The sequence below is a fragment of the Solanum lycopersicum genome, chromosome 3 (assembly GCF_036512215.1).
Source record: "Solanum lycopersicum chromosome 3, SLM_r2.1".
In the NCBI taxonomy this organism is placed as follows: domain Eukaryota; kingdom Viridiplantae; phylum Streptophyta; class Magnoliopsida; order Solanales; family Solanaceae; genus Solanum; species Solanum lycopersicum.
This window is the reverse complement of record NC_090802.1, coordinates 10337018-10356830: the sequence shown is the minus strand read 5'-3', so window position 1 is coordinate 10356830 and position 19813 is coordinate 10337018. Positions and strand designations below refer to the sequence as shown.

The following is a 19813-nucleotide window of genomic DNA, read 5'->3' as shown; positions in this document are numbered from 1 at the left end:
ATAAAATTGACGAGCTTGAATATGATATCAAATGAACTGAATTTAAATATAATGTCAAAAATGAATTGAATATGGAACTGAAACTTATAGATATGGTGTTGGTACATTTAGTCTGTGAGGTCATTCAAGTATACCAATTATTCATCATACTCACCGTTTCCAAACTTCTCTCTTACTTCATGTTTCACAAGACATGCAATTTTCATTGCCAATCCATACGGTTTCATGGGCATTTTTCTTCTTCTCTAGGATAGGAATGTGGTTGTCCAAGATTACAAGAGGGTTTTATAGTGATTATTTGGGAGAGTTGGCAAAATAACCACCTTAAAGATTTAAATTGACATTAAGTCACAAGTCTTGAATAATTTCTGGTATATCCACTATTAATGACATCATACACATGTCCTAATTGACACATACAAAGGACACCACTAAGTTTTCATATCTCCACTTTGGTCCCCCTTCTTTTCCGGCTGATTTGGAATAATATATTTATTTGCAATTGTTGAAATTTATATTAGAAAAAAGAAAAAAGTCTCCAAATGGAAACAAGAACAACTAGTTTTTGTTGTTGTCTATTCCGACGAGTTTTTCGACCGTAATATCCATTTACAGGTGAAATCATCATCATCTCTTACTTCACATTCATGTTTACTCCATTTTCTTTTAAAATCAAGCTTCAAAATTAGTTTCCCCCATTTTAGAAATTTGAGAAATTCCACATAATAATCACTTGATAATTCATTATAGATACATTTTAGTAATTTAAAAGCATTAAAAATCTATTTCTCAATTACATGAGCTAAATTTTAAACCCCGATCTCAAGCATTCGTCTTTTTGTACGGATTCTGTACCTCATAAATTGATACTATAATCTATTATCGATGTTTGTAGTCTATACTAATAGTAGCTGAATTTGTTGTTGCTGGTGGAGATTATATGAGAGTATGGGAGGAGACTCTTAAAAGCTGAAATTAAAAATCATTCGTCTTTTTGTACGGATTCTGTACCTCATAAACTGATACTGTAATCTATTATCGATGGTTGTAGTCTATACTGATAGTAGCTGAATTTGTTGTTATTGGTGGAGATTATATGAGAGTATGGGAGGAGACTCTTAGAAGCTGAAATTAAAAATCTTTTAGTAAGACGACAATGCCCAATGTGTTGTGTCGCAACGGTTCATATAACGGTATGATCGCAAGCGTAATTGGGGCTGGTGAGTTTACTTGTCAGCTAAATGACTTGGTGATTAGCTATCAAATGAATGTGAGGGGAAAAATACATCTCACATTCATAAAAAAAAATGATCGGCATTTAGCTTGTACATGTTAGATATTGGTATTGATGGGTCTAGGCCTACATTGAAGATACACGTTAATGCGAGACCTCCAATTGAACAAACAAATTCATTTGGTAACGACAATGATTCTATTCAAAATGAAAAATTGGGTGATCATTCAAAGGAAAGCTTGGTTGATCATTCAAATAAAAGTTAGGGTGATCATTCAATGAATATAAATGATGATCCAATTATTATAGAAAATCAGTCAATAGACACGGAAGATAATAAACGTGAATGTTGTGAAGAAACACATGGAGAAGAGAAATTGAGATCACAATCCAACCATTCCTTCTCCGATGGAATTAATTTATGCATAAATAAAAATTTTAGTAACAAGAATGAGTTGCAATTGTTATTAACTGAAGCGAGGTCAAATAACTCTTTCGGTTTTGCTACTTTGAGGAGTTGTACTAAATATTTAAGGGTGACATGTATATCTCAGAATCGTGCATGGATGTTTCGGGCGAGGATATATGAGTGCTCAGATAGATTTTGTATCTACAAGTACATTGGTCAGCATACTTATGGCGTTGAACATCTTAATAAAAGTCATTCCTTCACTTTTTGTAAACATGTATCGTGATGGAAAAGATCCAAATGTTAAAAAGATTCAAAGGGTTGTGTTTAATTATTTTCGTTGTAGTATAAGTTATTGGAAATGTTGAACGGAAGGTGTGGTTGCCAAGTAATGGTATGAGTTATAGCGAAAAACGAATATTCATGCTCACCAGCTTTTTCCTATATGTACGAGACACTTAATATTGGTTCTAGCTATTCTATCATGGTAAATAAGGAGTCATAGGTTCATGTATTATTTCTTGGCCTTTTGTGCTTGCATTAAGGAGCTTGCCCACATGGGAAATGAAATTGTGGTTGATGACACTCATTTACAAGATAAATATGAGGGTGTGTTATTGAGTATTGTTGCAAAATATACGAAGAATCATGCTTATCAAATTGTTTTTTGTGTCGTGGACAAAAGGAATGATGCATCTTCAACATTCTTCTTTGAGATATTGAAGTAAAGTGTGGTCGATGAACCATATGTTAGGACCGGAAATAAGCAGGTTTAAATGCGGAAGCTAGCAAGAAAACCTCGAAAGACCATGAGTAAGAAGACAACGAGAAATATACCAAAAGAAATAGAGATTTAACGTGGTTCGGTCAATCGACCTACGTCCACAAAGGAGATGAGCAATCCACTATAAATATGAGAGTACAAAATACAAAGGGAAACAACCTCAACCAATTCACTCGGAATACATGGGAGGTTCACACAAGCGATAATGTATCAAGCTTGTGACCCATAAATTCTCCCCCTAACCAAAACCCTCAAAGCCCTTAAGACTACATTGTGAATGCTGATTAAGTTAGAGGGAACATGTCTCTATTTATAGAGTCCTAAACCTTTTTCCTACAAGAAAATGATTAATCAATCCAAAACCTTTTTCTACAAGGAAAACCTATTTATGGTAAGAAATTTAGGGCAAATAACACCCAACAAATCTCCCCCTTGGCCTGAATTTCTGACAAAATAAATTTGTCCACCTTCTTGACTTAATCTTCAACAACTTGCTTCTCCTCTCCATAATCTCCTTTGTAAAATTTATGTCTCAACACAAAGAATCTCTCTGAAACAATTTCTCCAACAAAATCTTCATTACTGTCAAAAATATTACTGTTAGAACTACACCGCCAAGATGAACACATCTTTCTAACCTGGTTCAATCATCGATTATCGAACCACTGAACCTGACTCCATCATTGAATCTGGCTCTGCTACCACTTGTTAAGACCAGAAATAAGAAGGTGTAAATGCGGAAGCTAGCAAGCAAACCTCGAAAGACCACGAGTAAGAAGACAACGAGAAATATACCAAAAGACACAGAGATTTAACGTGGTTCGGTCAATCGACCTACGTCCACAAAGGAGATGAGCAATCTACTATAAATATGAGAGTACAAAATACAGAGGGAAACAACCTCAACCAATTCACTCGGAATACATGGGAGGTTCACAGAAGCGATAACGTATCAAATTTGTGACCCATAAATTCTCCCCCTAACCAAAACTCTCAAATCCCTTAAGACTACATTGTGAATGTTGATTAAGTTAGAAGGAACATGCCTCTATTTATAGAGTCCTAAACCTTTTCCTACAAGAAAAGGATTAGTCAATCCAAAACCTTTTCCTACAAGGAAAACCTATTTATGGTATAAAATTTAGGGCAAATAAAACCCAACACCATATTTGTGTTATATCTCTGATAGTAACAAGCGCATCACCAACGACATTGTGAATGTTTACAATCCTGCTCAACACATATATTTTATGAGGCACCTCGGTGAAAATCTTTGCGTAAATTATCATTGTGGAGATTGTCGTTATCTTTATAGTGCGGCAAATGCTTATTCTTTGGAAGAGTTTGACAATCATTTTGTCAAATTCAAGAACAAATGTCCCACGAAAGTCGTCGTTCTTGAGTGGACCTGGGCACATTTACCTAGCAATAAATATGATTTGATGATCACAAATATCGCCAAGTCTTTCAATGCTATGTTGAGAGATGAAAAGAAGTATTTCGTGGCATCAATATTTAATACGATTGCTAAGAGGTCTGAAGAATTGTTCAGTGAGAGGCATGAATATATACTTAAATCAATTGTTAGTCAAATGGTGCCTTCTGCCAAAAAAATCGCAAAAAAAATGATCGAGGGCAACTCCTTATTTGTGGAGAACGTAATCGGATACGACAATCAATTTATTGTGCTCGGTACAAGTGTTACCACCTATGTGGACCTACTAGAAATTCATGTTCTTGTAGAGAATATGACTTGATCAAGATAGCTTGGGCTCACGCAATGGTTGTTTTGCTATTGAAGCGTGGCAACGAGTATGCTATGAGTATTTACGAGTATTCTTCGTCTTTGTATAAAGTTGAATCGTACCTCCTTCCATACTTAGATTATATTAATGTTGTCCCTCTTGAGTTAAAATGGTGTGTTCCAGAAGAATTACTTAACGTGAAGATTCTTCTGCCTCTTGTCGATATCAAGCGGGGAAGAAAATGTATCAAAGGTGTTGGTGAAAATTTCAAAAGAAAGAGAAGGAATGAATGTTTAATTTACAAGAGAACCACATGTATGAACAACAATAAATTATAAACAAGCATGATTTAATTTGTTTTTGTTATCAAGCTACTATTTTTTTTTGCTACTGTAGTCAAGCTACTGCCAACATTTTGGTCAACTTGTTATTATCTACTATCGTATTTACTCATGATCTAATATAGATCAATCAAAAAATGACATACATTTTGTACACTGTCCATAAAGTTGTGCATTATTAATATATGAAAATTCATGACATTTGTAATGCAATGATTCTAATGAATGAACTATAATATGATTAAAAAATTAGAATTAGAATGAGTAGATGTATCCTTTTAGAGAATGATAATGATAGTGGCAATAGAGATGACTTCGGTAAAAGCTGTAGCTACTCCTTTGGCTCAAAACATGGTTTGTATGAAGTTGTGGAAAGTCTTGTAGATGCATCCTTTTATAGAATGATAGTAGGGAGCCTTCAATATTTGACTCTCGCAAGACCTGATATCACTCATGCTGTGAATTTAGCAAGCCACTTTATGCAAAGCCCAAATATTGAACATCTGTTATTGTTGCTACCAAAAAGGGAAAGATGATATCGATCATATTTTAATTGCTGGAAATTTCGCTAACCATATTTAAACAATGCATGCAGCAAAGGTTGGAACAGATAATCGTTCTATAAATTTGAGGAGTTTTCTAATACATTGGAGAAGTTTACAATTTCACAATGAGGCACAAATATTGTTGTTTCAAATTTTACCTATTTACAGTTGTTGAAATTTGTGGAAAAAAAGGTGTGCAGTTAAATATGGAGGCAAAAAATCAAGTATACGAAGAGTACAATATGTCATTTTTAAAGATAACATACAGGTGTTAACAGTAGCTTTTCCTAGTTTAACATGGCAGCCTAGCTGGGAATATTTGATCAACTTAATTGAGCTCTGTCAACAACAATTTAAGGTCACCAAAGTATGTTGGGAGAAGCCTGGAATAGGTATATTCAAATTAAATACGAATGGAAGTGCCATACACAATCCAGGTAAAATAGTGGGGGAGTGGAATTTTAAGAGATAATCATGGTAAACTGGTTTATGCTTTTGGTATTTCTCTTCGTTTTGGAACTAACAATATTGCAGAGATCAAAGCATCCTTGTATGAACTCAATTAGTATGAACAACATGGATAGAAACGTATTATTTTGTAAGTTGATTCAGAACTGTTGAGGAAATGGATCACCAACAGAGGCTGCATTCCATGGATGTGTGGACAATATGTACAACAAATTCAAGACATCAGTAACAAGATGGAATTTTCCAATGCAAACATGTGTATAGGGAAATTAATGTTACTGCCGACTTACTAGATAATGGAGCCACAAACATGATATCATATAACATTTCTACACTGTGCAACAATTAGAGGCATCTACATTCTGAAAAAATAAGGAATACACACGTTCAGACGAAGGAAACTTAGACGGATTAAAAAGCCACCATAATAATACAGTGTTATTATATGATTAAGGTTATTTGTTACTTTAGTCATTCGCCACTATGAAACTTATTCAAATGCTATATGTTATATATATGTTATATAAGTATAGAATGTTTATAATAAGATATTTTGTATTAGACTTCTTTTTGTAAGGGGAGAGTCTCTCTTGTTAAATGTATTTTAGAAAGTTAGTTTTAGAATACATTCACATTGTAAGGGTAATTGACTAGCCTTAGTAGGAAGGTTAAACTACCCATTATAGGTTGGAGGTAAGGTATAGCCCCTCTCCTTGTACATATTTTATTTGTGAAATGATAAGGTATGAGGGTGTTGCTCAGTCCTTGACCCACCACATGGGTCATTCAAATAAAATGAAAAGAAAATATTGAACATCATCAAGGGGTAAAAAGGATTCTCGGGTACATCAAAAATAATATACACTTTGAAGTCAGAATTATTTCATAATCATCATTTAGGTTGTATGGCTACTCAGATGCTGATTGGGGAGGTTGTACCACAACTAAGAGATCAACTACATGTTATAGCATCTACCTAGGTAAAAATTGTATTTCTTGGACTTCACAAAAACAGACCACAATACCCCGATCTAGTATAGTTGGATTTTTTTAGAATCTTCCTTCTCTCAAGTAAGTTTTGTAGAAATCTCACTAAAGTATAAATTCATGCCGATTAAGCATAATTTGTTTCCTTTTCCTTATCATACAAGAGCTTTTAATCCCTTATCTTGTTCCTCAATTCAACTCATGTGTTTACAATAACATTTCTTAGGATTTTATTGTAAAAAGTTTTTTAACTAATAGAAAATTTTGATTACTTTAATTCAAAGTCCTAAAATATTTTTATTTTTCAAGACTAGGTCATTTTTCTTTCTTTATCTTAATATAAAGTTTTTGTAATTCTTTTGATGAATTTTAATATTATTTTAAGCTAATAATAAAATCGTAAAATTCACTAATAAATTTTTGAAAGCCTAAAACCCAAAGATTTTGTTAGCCTCTACCTCGAATCGTTGTGTCTCTGACACTATCATTAGAAAAGTACATGCAGTATAACCTTGTTATTATTTAACTTATGTATTATAATATCAATATTATAATCCATGAAACTTGTTTCCCAACCAAACAACCCTTACATATATAACTCACACAATTCCATCATCCTTATATTGTTATACCTGTAAAGCAAATTTAGTTTATTGTTTTAATCACTTTTGTAAGAAAATTAGTCAATTAACTTGAAATTATTCATATAATTAGTCTATCCAAGTGCCAATATGGAAAGGTAAACCAATATGCGACATATAAAATAATAACCAATGCTCATCCTACTAGCGCCCATGGCCTAATGGATAAGGCGCTTGACTTCTAATCAAGCGATTGTGGGTTCGAGTCCCACTGGGCGTGTGTAACAACTTTATTTTATATTAACTATTTTTTCAATTGACAATACGTTTCAGAAAAAATCGTTAGGTAACGGTGAGAAGATTCATTTTGTTTATTTGGTGTTATTGTATCGTTGTTTTAATATTTTCTCTTTGTTTTATTTTTACTAAAAATTTATTAATTCACTTTTATCTTTTATCCAACACTCTCATAGTTTTATCTCGTATCCTATTTTTCTTGAAGTTTATCATACAAATTATAAATATTTCTTGTAGTTTCATACAAATTATGGACGCATGACATTATGTAACGATATATACAAATTTATTTAAAATATTGTATTTATTAAAATAATACAATATAATATAACGCAATTTCAATACAATGTGATACATTATGAAAAATTATGAAAAAATATGTAACCAATATCCAAACTAGGGGTAAGAAAACAATAAATACAAACTGCATTATACTTATTAATATTAAGGATATATTTGAAAATAAATAATAATCAAGTCTCATTTTGAATTTCTAAAATAATGATTATTTTGGAATACCTTTTTATACTGAAATGACAATTAAAATTGATCGAATGGAGGGAGTAGTATTTTATTTCATCAAAGTATCGTACTGTTGTAAGCGAAAAAAAAAAGTTAATGTTTTTTTCTTCTATTAATTGCATTGAGAGGTGTCTGTTATATCATTTAGGGTGAACTGAAAAATATTTATCATGACATAAAGAGTGTGCACACTTTTTTAAGGCAAATGATACATATTATTTTTTAATGGATAACTTTGAAATTAGTTGGCTTTTAATGATATTAAAATTTATATAAATTGCATCTAATTATTTTAATTTCTTTCTTTGTATATTATTTATTTTAATTTTTTTTTCAATTTAAACTTTTTACTTTTTTCTTTTATTAATTTCTTATCTTTTCACTGTTAATTATTTATAAAAAATAATGTATATTTTTTAAAAAAATAATTAAAAAGTATCCGTTAATTTAAACATTTTAATTTTTTATGTTTTATTTGATTTTCTTCGCTTATATTGATATCCGTTGAAAATTAACTTATTTTGGATATAAGACCTTTGGAATTAAGCTCGAAATAAAATCAAAAGGAAAGACAGAAAATAAAGAGAGTAAATAAAATAAATAGAAAATAAATGTGATAAAATAATGGCTAAAGGTAAAAAAAAAAAAGTTTAGATACAAGAAAAAAATATGAATATTAACTTAACTTAAATACAAGATTTAAAATAAGAATATTGTTTAGAAATAATTTTAAAAAATAAAAAAAATGTCACACACGTGACATACGTGTGTTTACAAACACATCCAACTTGGATGGTTGAAGGTGTCACATCAACATCAAGGGTGCCCAAAAAAAAAGTTTGGAAAATAATAGGACACTAGTTGAATTTAAGTATCTCCGGAATTTTCATGATAATTTTGGGAGTTTGTGCATTGAATTGACTTTAAAATGTAGGTTTTAAGTAAAAAATGAAAAGTCAAATTGAAATGACTTTTAAGTCAAAAATATAAAGTAGGGGGAGACCTACTTTTGGTTTGTGACTTATTTTTAAATCATTTTTTTATTTTGCCAATTACTTTGTACCTTATTTTAAGACATTTTTTTACTTATTTTAAGTTACTTCTTATATTTGTCAAACACTCTCAGATGTTAAAAACCGACTTAAAAGTAAATTTGATAAACTTTTAAGTCAATACAAACGGGTTCTACTTGTGTCGTATCCCATAATTCAGGCACAAAGTAAGTAGTGATCCAAAATGACCTAGTTATAGGTTAGAGTATTCATGCTCATCCATTACAGGGTCATTTTGTATGAGGGATAAAAAAAATACTAATCTCAAGATAAGTTATAGGATTATTTACCATGTGATTGGTTAGAGATATTAATTAGTCCCTCAATTATTTCTCCCACTATTTATATCATAATGATTAAATAGAGTATTCCATATATGATGAGATAACTTTATTTATCTCATCCTCCGTACTAGTAGACCCAAGCAAATTAAACTATATATAGAGTTCAAGGAAATGGTCTCTTGTGATCACTTACAATTAAATAGAAAAGAAATTTTATATTTTGAGATTTCTAGTATGCCATTTAATAGGTCGTTACGAACGTCCACAAAAAACTTTTGGCCAAAATAATTATTGGGTGCACATACGACACACATTACATGGACTAACACACGTGAAAAAAATAAAATAATTTCATTTCCTGTATCGGGCCTCATTTCAACATAAAATACTTATGTTTGCCCCTTCAAACCAATTCACGCCATATAATAAGTTGTCACGGACGGCCCGCAAAGGAGTTCAACCATAAAATCACATGGCGCACATGTCACTCAAAAAATCCATGAACCAACACACAAGAAAAATAGAATAATCTCATTTCTTATTTTGCACCTCGTTTCAACTCAAGAAAATACTTATTTATCCCTCTAGTCCAACACAGACCATTAATAGACTCACGAATGCCCAAGACCGTCAATTGCACAATCAGACAAAATCTATGAACTAGCACATTAAAAAAATCCTCATTTCTTGTTTTGGGCCTCGTTTCGACTCAAAGAAACCCCATATAAAATCCTCCAAACAAACCCATGCCATTGAATTGGTCATCACGAACGCCTACAAAAAGCTTCGGCCAAAAAACCAGCGGGCGCACATATCACACAAAATTTAAGAACTAACACACAAAAAAATCTCTATTTCATGCATTAGGCCTTGTTTCGATCCGAAAAAAGTCTATGTTTGTCTCCCTAAACAAATCCACACCATTTAATATATCGTCAAGGATGTCAACAAAATGTTCACTATAGTCACACATATCACACAAAATTTATGGACTTACCATATGAAAATGGAAATGTCTCCATTTCTTGTTCTAGAGCTTATTTTGACTAGAAATAACCTATGTTTGCCCCTCCGAACCAGCTCATGTCATTTAATAAGTCATCATAGACACCCACAAAATAGTTTGGCCAATAAGCCATCAAACACACATATCACACAATATCTATGGACTAACACACGAAAAAAAGAAAAAAAATCATCATTTCCTATTTCTGGTCTTGTTTCGACTCAAAGAAACACATGTTTGGCCATCCTAATCAACTCACACCATTTAATAGGTTGGCATGGACATCCAAAAATATTTCAGCCAACAATCGTTAGATGCACATATCCAACAAAATCGGTCAACTAACACACACGAAAAAATGAAAAAAAATCCTCATTTCCTATTACGACACTATTTTGACTCGAAAAAATATGGGGCAAAGTACAGAAATCACATACTTTTAATGCAAAATTACTATTTGTCCCTTATAAGTTTATAAGTACAGAAATCTTACAAACTGATAATATAAGTGCTGATACAATAATCTGATGCCCGAGATACAATAATCGTTAAGTTAGATACATTACATTTTATACATGATACACTAATCTGATGTACATATTATATATGATACACTAATATGATGTGTAAAATGCATTAATCTGATGCACTAGATATATTAATTTGATGCACTACTACATTAATGTGATGCGCAAAAATTAGGGCTTTTGGGGATTTATAAAACTAATAGGATATAATGGTAATAATAGAACTTAAATTTGGAATTTTTATCATTTTTCCAGAATAGATAAATGGTTTCTCCTCTGAACCAATCATGACATTTAATAGGTTGTCATGGATGACAACAAAAGTTTTTGTCAAAGAACCACCGAACACATGTATCACACAAAATATATGGATGAACAAACATAAAAATAGAAAAATCGTGATTTCCTATTATAGATATCATTTCAATTAGAAGAGCATACATCTTTCTCTCTAAACTAGCCACACCATTTAATAAGTCATCACGGATGTCCGAAAAAATCATTCAAAAAGTCATCGCATGAACATATTAACAAAATTCATGGACTATAACACACCAAAAATGGAAAAATCTCCATTTCATATTCCATTCCCCCCTTTGACTAAAAAAAATTTATGTTTGCCCTCTATGAACCAAACGACACTATTCATAGTTCATCACGAACATCAATGAAAAAATTCAATCAAAAATATTAGACGTACATTTGCACAAAATTCTTGGACTAACACACGAAAAATGAAAATATCCCAGTTTTGCTATTTCCAGCGTCGTTTTAACTCAAAATAATTTATGTCTTTCTCTCTAAACTAATCCACGTCATTTGATAGGTCATCACAAACACTCACATAAACTTCATCCAAAATTACATCGAACACACATATCACATAAACTAAGACTCAAACTCGACCCTAGACCTGATCTCAACCCGATATCTCAATCGAAACTCCTACCTTAGGACTCGTGCCTGACCTGACCCTGATTCCGAACTAAGATTCAATCCCGAATTACCCTATCCCAAGACTAGACCCTGACCCAACCTTGACCTTAATCCAAGATCCCAAACCATGACCCGACCCAAATAGAAGACCCCAAATAGAGACCAGAGTTTAGAATTGACCCTGACCAAAGACCCCAACCCGATCCTTATTTGAAACCTGGCCTCGACCAAAGACATGACTTGATACTCGATCCTCACCCCTACAAAGAAAAGACCCGACCCCAACATGAGACCCCAAATTGAGACCAGAGTCGAAACCTCACCCAAACCGAAGAACCCAACCCGATCCTTACTTGAGACTTGACCCTGACCAAGGACTAACCTGATACTCGGTCTGGAACCTCCCATAAAAGACGAGACCCAACCTCAATCCCAACTTGAGATGTGACCCTGACCCCGACTTGAGACCGTGACCTCAACCCCACCTAATTCTGATCTTAACGCCGACCCAATCCGAGAACACAACCTAACACCTGACCCTAACCCTGATCCCGAACTTTGATGAAACTTTGACATCAACACTTGAACTTAGATTTTTGAAAATCAGACTGACATTGACACCCAAATTGAGACTCAATTTCAAATGAATACCTTTCCTAACTTAGGACCCAAGTTTCGAAACGATATCCTTCTTCAACATCCAACCCTGATATCCAACCCCAACACTCAACTTGAAACCCTATCCCAATACCTTATTTGAGATCCGAACCCAACTCAACCCAAAACTTGGGATTTAGGTCTCTAATTGAGGTTGAGATTCGAGCCTCGAATTGAGAATCGGGATTTGGATTTGGGATTAATATTGAGATTTGATATTTGATACTTAAGTTGGAATGAAAGGTTGAGGTGTGAGGTTCAAAATGATTTTGCAAAATGTTTTCCTTAATTCTTTTAGGGAAGTCTTTTCCTCAAATTTGAAGAATTTAAGTTGACTTGACAAGCATTTTCAAAACATTTGTACCAACCAAACATGAGAAAATTGAAAAAAAATTTCTTAATATGAGAAGTGGCAACAGTCTATCTACTTTTGAGAGAGATTACATTGGATATGTTGTTACTATCGTTGATCGATAGAGATCTTTGATGTTTTAAAAAATATGTCTTGTTGTTCTTTTGGTAATTTGAAATCTAGTTATTCAATAACATACATAGTTCTTGTTCTCTTCCATCTGCATGTATTCTTGTTTTAATAATGGCGACTTCTCTTTATTTTACCATAAAGTTTTGTTGAGTGCATGGATTCGAAGGTCCATATATAATTGAGAACAAAAAAATGTTTCCTTGAATATGTTATTGACATGAGCACATAAAAGTAGTCTTTTTCCGTTGGCTAGATGATTCCTTCTCAAGTGTATAATCAACTGAATTCATTGTAAATTTCCTTACATCATTTTCAATGTGGTCACATGTTTATTACTGTTAGAAGGTGCAAAACTACCTTTCCAGTCTTAATACATTTTAAAATATTGGATTTTTCGTTATTTAAATTGTCTGCCTCCGTCATCCTTTTTGGCCTTTTGGCTTTTGATAAATTATAAGCACCATAAGTGTTGGTTATTTCTTATATTTTATAAATCCTTGAAAAGATTGGCTCAATGTCTGAAATAGCTCGGTGCACTAAGCATCTCATATTTACCTGAGACAGCTCGATGCACAAAGCATCCCACATTTGCCTGAGATAGCTTGATGAACAAAGCACCACACATTTACACAAGGTTAAGGGAGGGCCACATCTCAATGGGTGAGGTGTGATGTAGATAATCTATTATCCTAATGCAAAAATTAGGGGCTAGAAGACTACTTTCACGACTCAAACCCGTGACCAATAGATCAAATAGAGTCAACTTTACCGTACCAACATGAACCAAAATTAGTCATGCCAATGAATTTCGAGCAACAATAAACCAGAAGAAAAATTGAGACACTTCAACAATGCTATATAAAGGAGATCCGATTGCCTTCCAAAAAGAAAACAGAAGTCAGGTATTAAGTCAAGTTACATCTCTTACAAAAAAGAAATGTGGCAAGATGCAGTGGATTTTCATCAACCACTGATCTTATGTGATTGCATACGTTTCTAACGAAAAATTAAACTATGATAATATCGGGGCTCATTCACCAACAATACTTGCGCCACTACTTCTAACTTTCACCTTGGGTTCCATATTGGAGTAGTCTTAATGAGCTTATGAGGGACAAGACATTTTTTGCGTTTGGTTAGCTTTTTGAAGTTGCTTACTCTCAACTTAGCTATCTCCGCCTCCTCCACCGATGTTATCTCCCTAAGTACCACAATCATTCTACATTCTGGCCTCACCATCAGTCCATACTTTCCTTTAGCATGGTTGGACAACCTTTTCTTAAAAAGTCCTTTTCTAAGAAATGCCTCAGCTGCACAAAACATGATAAGGAAGAAGTACTCCAAAAGGGTAGAAATGAGATGAAAATATGCAAATTTTTTATTTGTCATTTTACGAACAAGAAGACGATCTGAATCAAATCCATCGCTATGCACTGCATTTGCCCAAGCTAAGTGTATAACCTGCATGACAAATGTTCCCATTATATCACACACTTGAAATTTGAGTCACGAGATTCTTTATACTTCAATTCTCATGTTAGACACAACTTGGTGTGATGTCTTGTGGATAGAAAAAACTCTCACAGAAACACTTTTGACCTCCTATTTTGAAAGAGCCATAGGCAATATATTTGACATACAAACAATTACTTTTAATATCATAGCTGCAGTGGCCTTACCTGATAGATAGTTTTGGAAGCTCGCTTTACTGTCACTTGCAACTGTAACAATGCATCTTCAACGCACATACCGCGAACTAATTTAGCAAACAAATTCACCTTCTTTGGGCTATGAAAAAACAACACATTAAAGTATAAAAGAATGGCAGGTCATGGATTATTAGCATTTGTTGCTGATGGAGTAATATCAATAAAGATTGTTAACGATCAAAATTCAACAAACAACAAAATTTTATAACTACCACACACTTCTAAATTTGAAAAATTTATGAAAATCAAACAATATTATGAACCAATTAAAGGGGAGATTTCATGACTGGTAAAAATGCAAATATACAAGGTATAAATAAAGGCAAGTTACAAATGTAGAAAACATCAATAAACTACTTCAAATGATAGAACAATAAATCATCCCAAAGTAAAGTTGGCTCCAAGCTCAAATAAAGGAGGGTTGAAGTGAATTAACAGTCGTCAAAGAAGAAGTTCATCTATAGTTTAACTATTGAGCATAGAAGATTCATAAAGGCAACCACAACTATTTAGAGATGGAAGTGTTATGGATTGATACATAATTTGAAATTAGTCATTTTTTATAGGAGAGAGATTTACTAGTACAAATGATTACAATAGATTGGGAATAAAAATTATTAAAAGGTTGAGAGAAGATGACAAAGAGAGTTCAGAAAAAATAAATATTTCAGCCCTTCAGGGATGGTCTAGTGGTCAAAGTATGAGAGTGATAACCTTGAGGACCAAGCAAATCGATGTAAAGTACAAACTGCACACGGGTGAATTCTTCAGATCTGTCTAAACTCTAAGCCTTGGTGAGCAAAATTACCTGATAAATATGTTAGTGGGAGGTCACAGGTAAAGGGTGACTTAGTTGAGGTGCATGTAATTTGTCCCCAGCAACAAGTTATCAAAAAAGAAAATCAACTCACCCAATCTTAATGGTGAATAACTCTTTCCTATAAATAAGGCCAAGTCCCTTCTCTAGCAGACATAATCTGGTAGAAAAGATATATGGATGATTGCGCTGTAAGAAGTGAATTTGGTAGATGACATTTAGGAGTTCAGGGCGACTTTCCTTAAAATCAAGAAGACGAAGAAGAAAGAATCAGAAACTCCACCTAGAAAGGAACAAGAGAAGATATGAAGAAAGAATTAGAAACTCCACCTAGAAAGGAACAAGAGAAGATATAATTCTCACAAAACCAGAGGGTTGTGCCATCTCATACCTATTTTATACCCTTCAAAACTGCTTGGACTTTTGAAGGATTTGAAATTGCTTTCTCTACTTCAGTACTGGAAGAACTTGATGTTAACATTGGTGATATTGGATAAGAAATTGGTGTTGCATTGTCTGCAAGTGATGTCCTAGAACTAGACAACCTCTATCGAAAGAAAAATAATAATCAGAAACAATGGGACTGTTTGAATCAATTAAATTCTATTTTTGCAGGTGAGCTATTTGATAACTAAAGAATAAATCCCCATGGTTATAAAAGTAAATAATGGGAAAAAAGCAAGAAGTGACTTTTGTAGTTTGCAAGAGTAAGTCATGATAACCAATTGAATAGGAGATAATAGGCACATAAATCAGCATATCTAAATTGGAAACATGATGTCAAAATAAGGAAAGCATTTAGAAAAAATGTATTGTGATAATATGTCCTTATATATATCTAAAACTATTAGCTTATGTGTATATTGCATCTTGATAAATCATAGCAATGTGTACAATAAGGTAGTATTTAGATCGTATTGTCATATTTCAATAAAGGAGTTAGTTTCTTGCATGGCACATAACAATGGCCTTGAAATACAGATGACACATAACAATGGCCTTGAAATGCAAGGGAAAGTGTATACCGCAAGCTTGGTAAATAAGACCCCTCACCTAGAAAATGCATAATTTTCATGTATAAATCATTCAATTCTTCTATTAAGGGTTGAAGATATGTGTCAATTACATCACCTGGACCATCTGGACCAGGAATAATCATGGACATAATAAAGTTTTATTGCTTCATACATAACCAAGGTGGTAAATTATAAGGAATAAGTACCACTGGCCAAATTCTATATGACTTTTTTGCATTCCAAAATGGTTGAAAACCATCACTTGCAAGTCCAAGTCAAACATTACGAGGCTCGACTGCAAATGAAGGATGAAGTTTATCAAATAATTCCCATGTCGTTGAATCAGCTAGGTGCCTCATTAATCCATCATCAACTATTTCATCATGATGTCATTTCATTAGACAAGATGTCTTTGAGGACATAAATAACCTTTGAAGCCTAGGCTTTAATGGAAAATAACACAAAATCTTTGATGTTATATTTTTACCCTTTTTGTTCTTTGCTTCCCCATTACGTTTATCGACTTTTTATCTGGATTCTCCACAAACTTTACAAGAATCAAGTAATTTATCCTCCTTCTAATATAACATGCAATCATTTCTACAAGCATCAATTCTTTCACAGGGAAGTCCAAGATTCTGAATTATCTTCTTTGCTCTATAATATGTATTTGGCAAACCGGCTTCATCAGGCAACACCTCATCTTTTAAAAATTTTGACAACATTGTAAATGACTCATTACTCCAACGACCCATACTTTATGTGAAGAAACTTAATCAAAGTTGAAAGTTTTGAACCTTGATAAAGTGGCTTATCAAAGTCTCCCAATAGGCTATAAAACTTTTTATCTTTAATATTTGGTTCCTCTTCATGTGATTCATTAAAATCAACATATGCAGTATGTCCATAATGATTAGGATAGAAATCTCAAAATTTCTCTTATTTCATCCTAATTTTCACAATTTTCTACTTCATTGTCATCCCTATCTTCACATTCTGATTCTGGTTCACCTAAAACTTCCTTGATACCAAAAGGTATAATTTTTAATTATTCCATAAACTTTCAAGTGTGTTCAGACTGTCTCATGTGTTCCTACTATGGTATAACAACATTTGACATAAGGACATCGTATTTCATACATTTCTCCTGCTCTTTGAAAAACTTAATTTAAAAAAATTTCTATCCTCATAAAGTAGGCCTCAGTTAGTCGATCATCAACAAGTTGCATCCATTTTTTACTCGGTGCCATACCCTCTGATTATATGTAAGAGTTAGATGAATAATAATTTAGGATAAAAAGCTTACTAAGATGGACATTAGTTTCTATTAAACATGTCAAATCATCCTAATCAGGATCCAAGCAATTTTTTTAATCAAACTACATGAGGATCCAAACAATTTCAGTAAACATTTAGAATCTAATTGAAATCAAGAACCACAATGACAAAGAACATGAATTTCCAAGTAGCTTAAGATTTCAAAAATGCATCACAAGTAGAAAAGAACAATTCAAACAACATTTTAAACACCAAAAAAGAGGTAACTACTATGAAGTATATTAGATGACACACATACTTTTAAAATTCTTGGGATAACTTAACTTTAAACTAATAAAAATACAATAAATTGATCAAAAGTAAGTAGAAATAGAATTCACTCAAACTAAATTATACGAACTTTAACCAATAGAGTGTTGAAACAAATCAATTTCTCTCGTAGTAATTAATTACTACTACTTCTCAACAACTTTCTTAAAGTGCATTTTGCTCAAGGATTCTAAACTCAACTATTCAACTCATGAAAACTTTATAGATCACTAAGTAACTATATATTTAAAATATTGACTGAAAGCGAAGACTGACAACTAGTTTCGAATCAATATTGTTCAAGAAATTGCAAAAACTTCAAAAAGAGAAAGTAGAAATAAACTAGAATGCTACTGAATATTTCAGATGTTTCGAAAAAGCTCAATGATAATTTTGTTTCTTTCTCATCTAATCCGCAAGCTACTCATTGAACAAATAAAAAAAATTAAGATGCTTTAATAAATCTCATTAACAATTTTATTTCTTGGTAATACAATAAAAAGAACCATTCAAAATCAAAGCATACAAACTAGGTACTGAAATTAAAGACACTAATGGTAAAAATACTCAATTAATTCATCGCCTAATAGAAAAAAATTGCAATGCCAGCCTTACAAAAAATTATTGGCAGTCCTAGAAATATGCAACCTTAACAGATAAATTCCTTAAATAAACTCTCAATTAGCTCCTCTTTGACCCTAAACCCCCAACCTTACCTACAAAACTACCATTTTAGGTGCTAACAAAACAATGAGTATCAATAAGTGCCCAATCACATAATATTTAATCATCAGAAAGAAAAATGGAAGATTGTGTCAAAAAAAAGAAGAAGAGGGAGATGAATATGGAGGAATAAACTTATTTTAGATGTAGATACTAGATGAAATATTTTTATCCAAAGAAAATACCTTCAAGCTTCAAAAATTAGGAGATTTTTCTGACAATAATGCCTTCAACTTTCAAGATTTAGGGAATTCAAAGACTATTGCATAGAGAAAGAGAGAAAACACAGAGGATACTTCAAGAACTGAAACTCTCCTTCAAAATTTTATTAACAAGTGGGACGATACTCACGAACCCTAAGGTGTTTTAGGGCTGTTGTTGAAGCCAAGAGACACCAAGAGAGAAACTTAAGAAATCTAAAAATTATACAAGTTAAATATGGAGCAAAAGATCTAATCTTTATCCCTTTAAAAGGGAGGTGCATCCACTTTTGGGCCATATATTGTCAAGTAGGTTATCCACCTACTTGGACTTTTAACTTGGGCCTTTGGGAACTTCAACATTTGTTGGGCCTTATTATAAATTATCCTTCTATTCTTGTCAATTTGGGCCTTAATTAATGCAAGTAGATGATCCACCTACTTGGACTTTTCACTTAGGTCTTTTTGGACATAAGACTATTGGGCCTTGACTGTTCATTTTTCCTTATTTTTCCACTCAACATGGGTCAGAATACAACAAGTAGGTAGTAGTGTACGTGGCCCAATTACATAGTCAAAAAAGGTTTAGTAGGTGATGCTCCTACTTGGTCCTTTAGGCAGGTCAATAAGTTAAAGTAGGTGATGCACCTACTTTTGACCTACTAACTTAATTAATTCAATCAAGAAACTCACTTATTTTATTCCATTTTCTAATTATTAATCTGTCACGCCTCGAGCTACCCCCAAGACGCGGACACGAAGCCTAGGACCACAAGCGATCCCAAGCTAACCCTTCTGGCATGATCATGAGCTTACTAAAGATAAATAAACAGATGCGGAAGCTAAATCATAATTTATAATGAAAAGTTGGAGGATACTCATATGCTAAAACTGATTTAATA

The 19813-nt window shown here is 32.8% G+C and overlaps 2 non-coding genes across 2 annotated transcripts; one reads left to right on the top strand and one right to left on the bottom strand.

Annotated features, from left to right (window-relative positions):
• The first annotated feature begins 7301 nt into the window (after window positions 1-7301).
• On the top strand, window positions 7302-7374 carry TRNAR-UCU (transfer RNA arginine (anticodon UCU)). Its single transcript has one exon. It is a non-coding gene; the product is annotated as a tRNA-Arg (tRNA).
• Window positions 7375-13711: 6337 nt separating this feature from the next.
• Window positions 13712-19120, bottom strand: LOC101244556 (ribosomal protein L22/L17e superfamily protein). The gene is made up of 3 exons (XR_011220382.1): window positions 18897-19120; window positions 14539-14647; window positions 13712-14320 (listed from the first exon to the last, which is right to left on the bottom strand). It is a non-coding gene; the product is annotated as a ribosomal protein L22/L17e superfamily protein (transcript).
• Window positions 19121-19813: the final 693 nt, after the last annotated feature.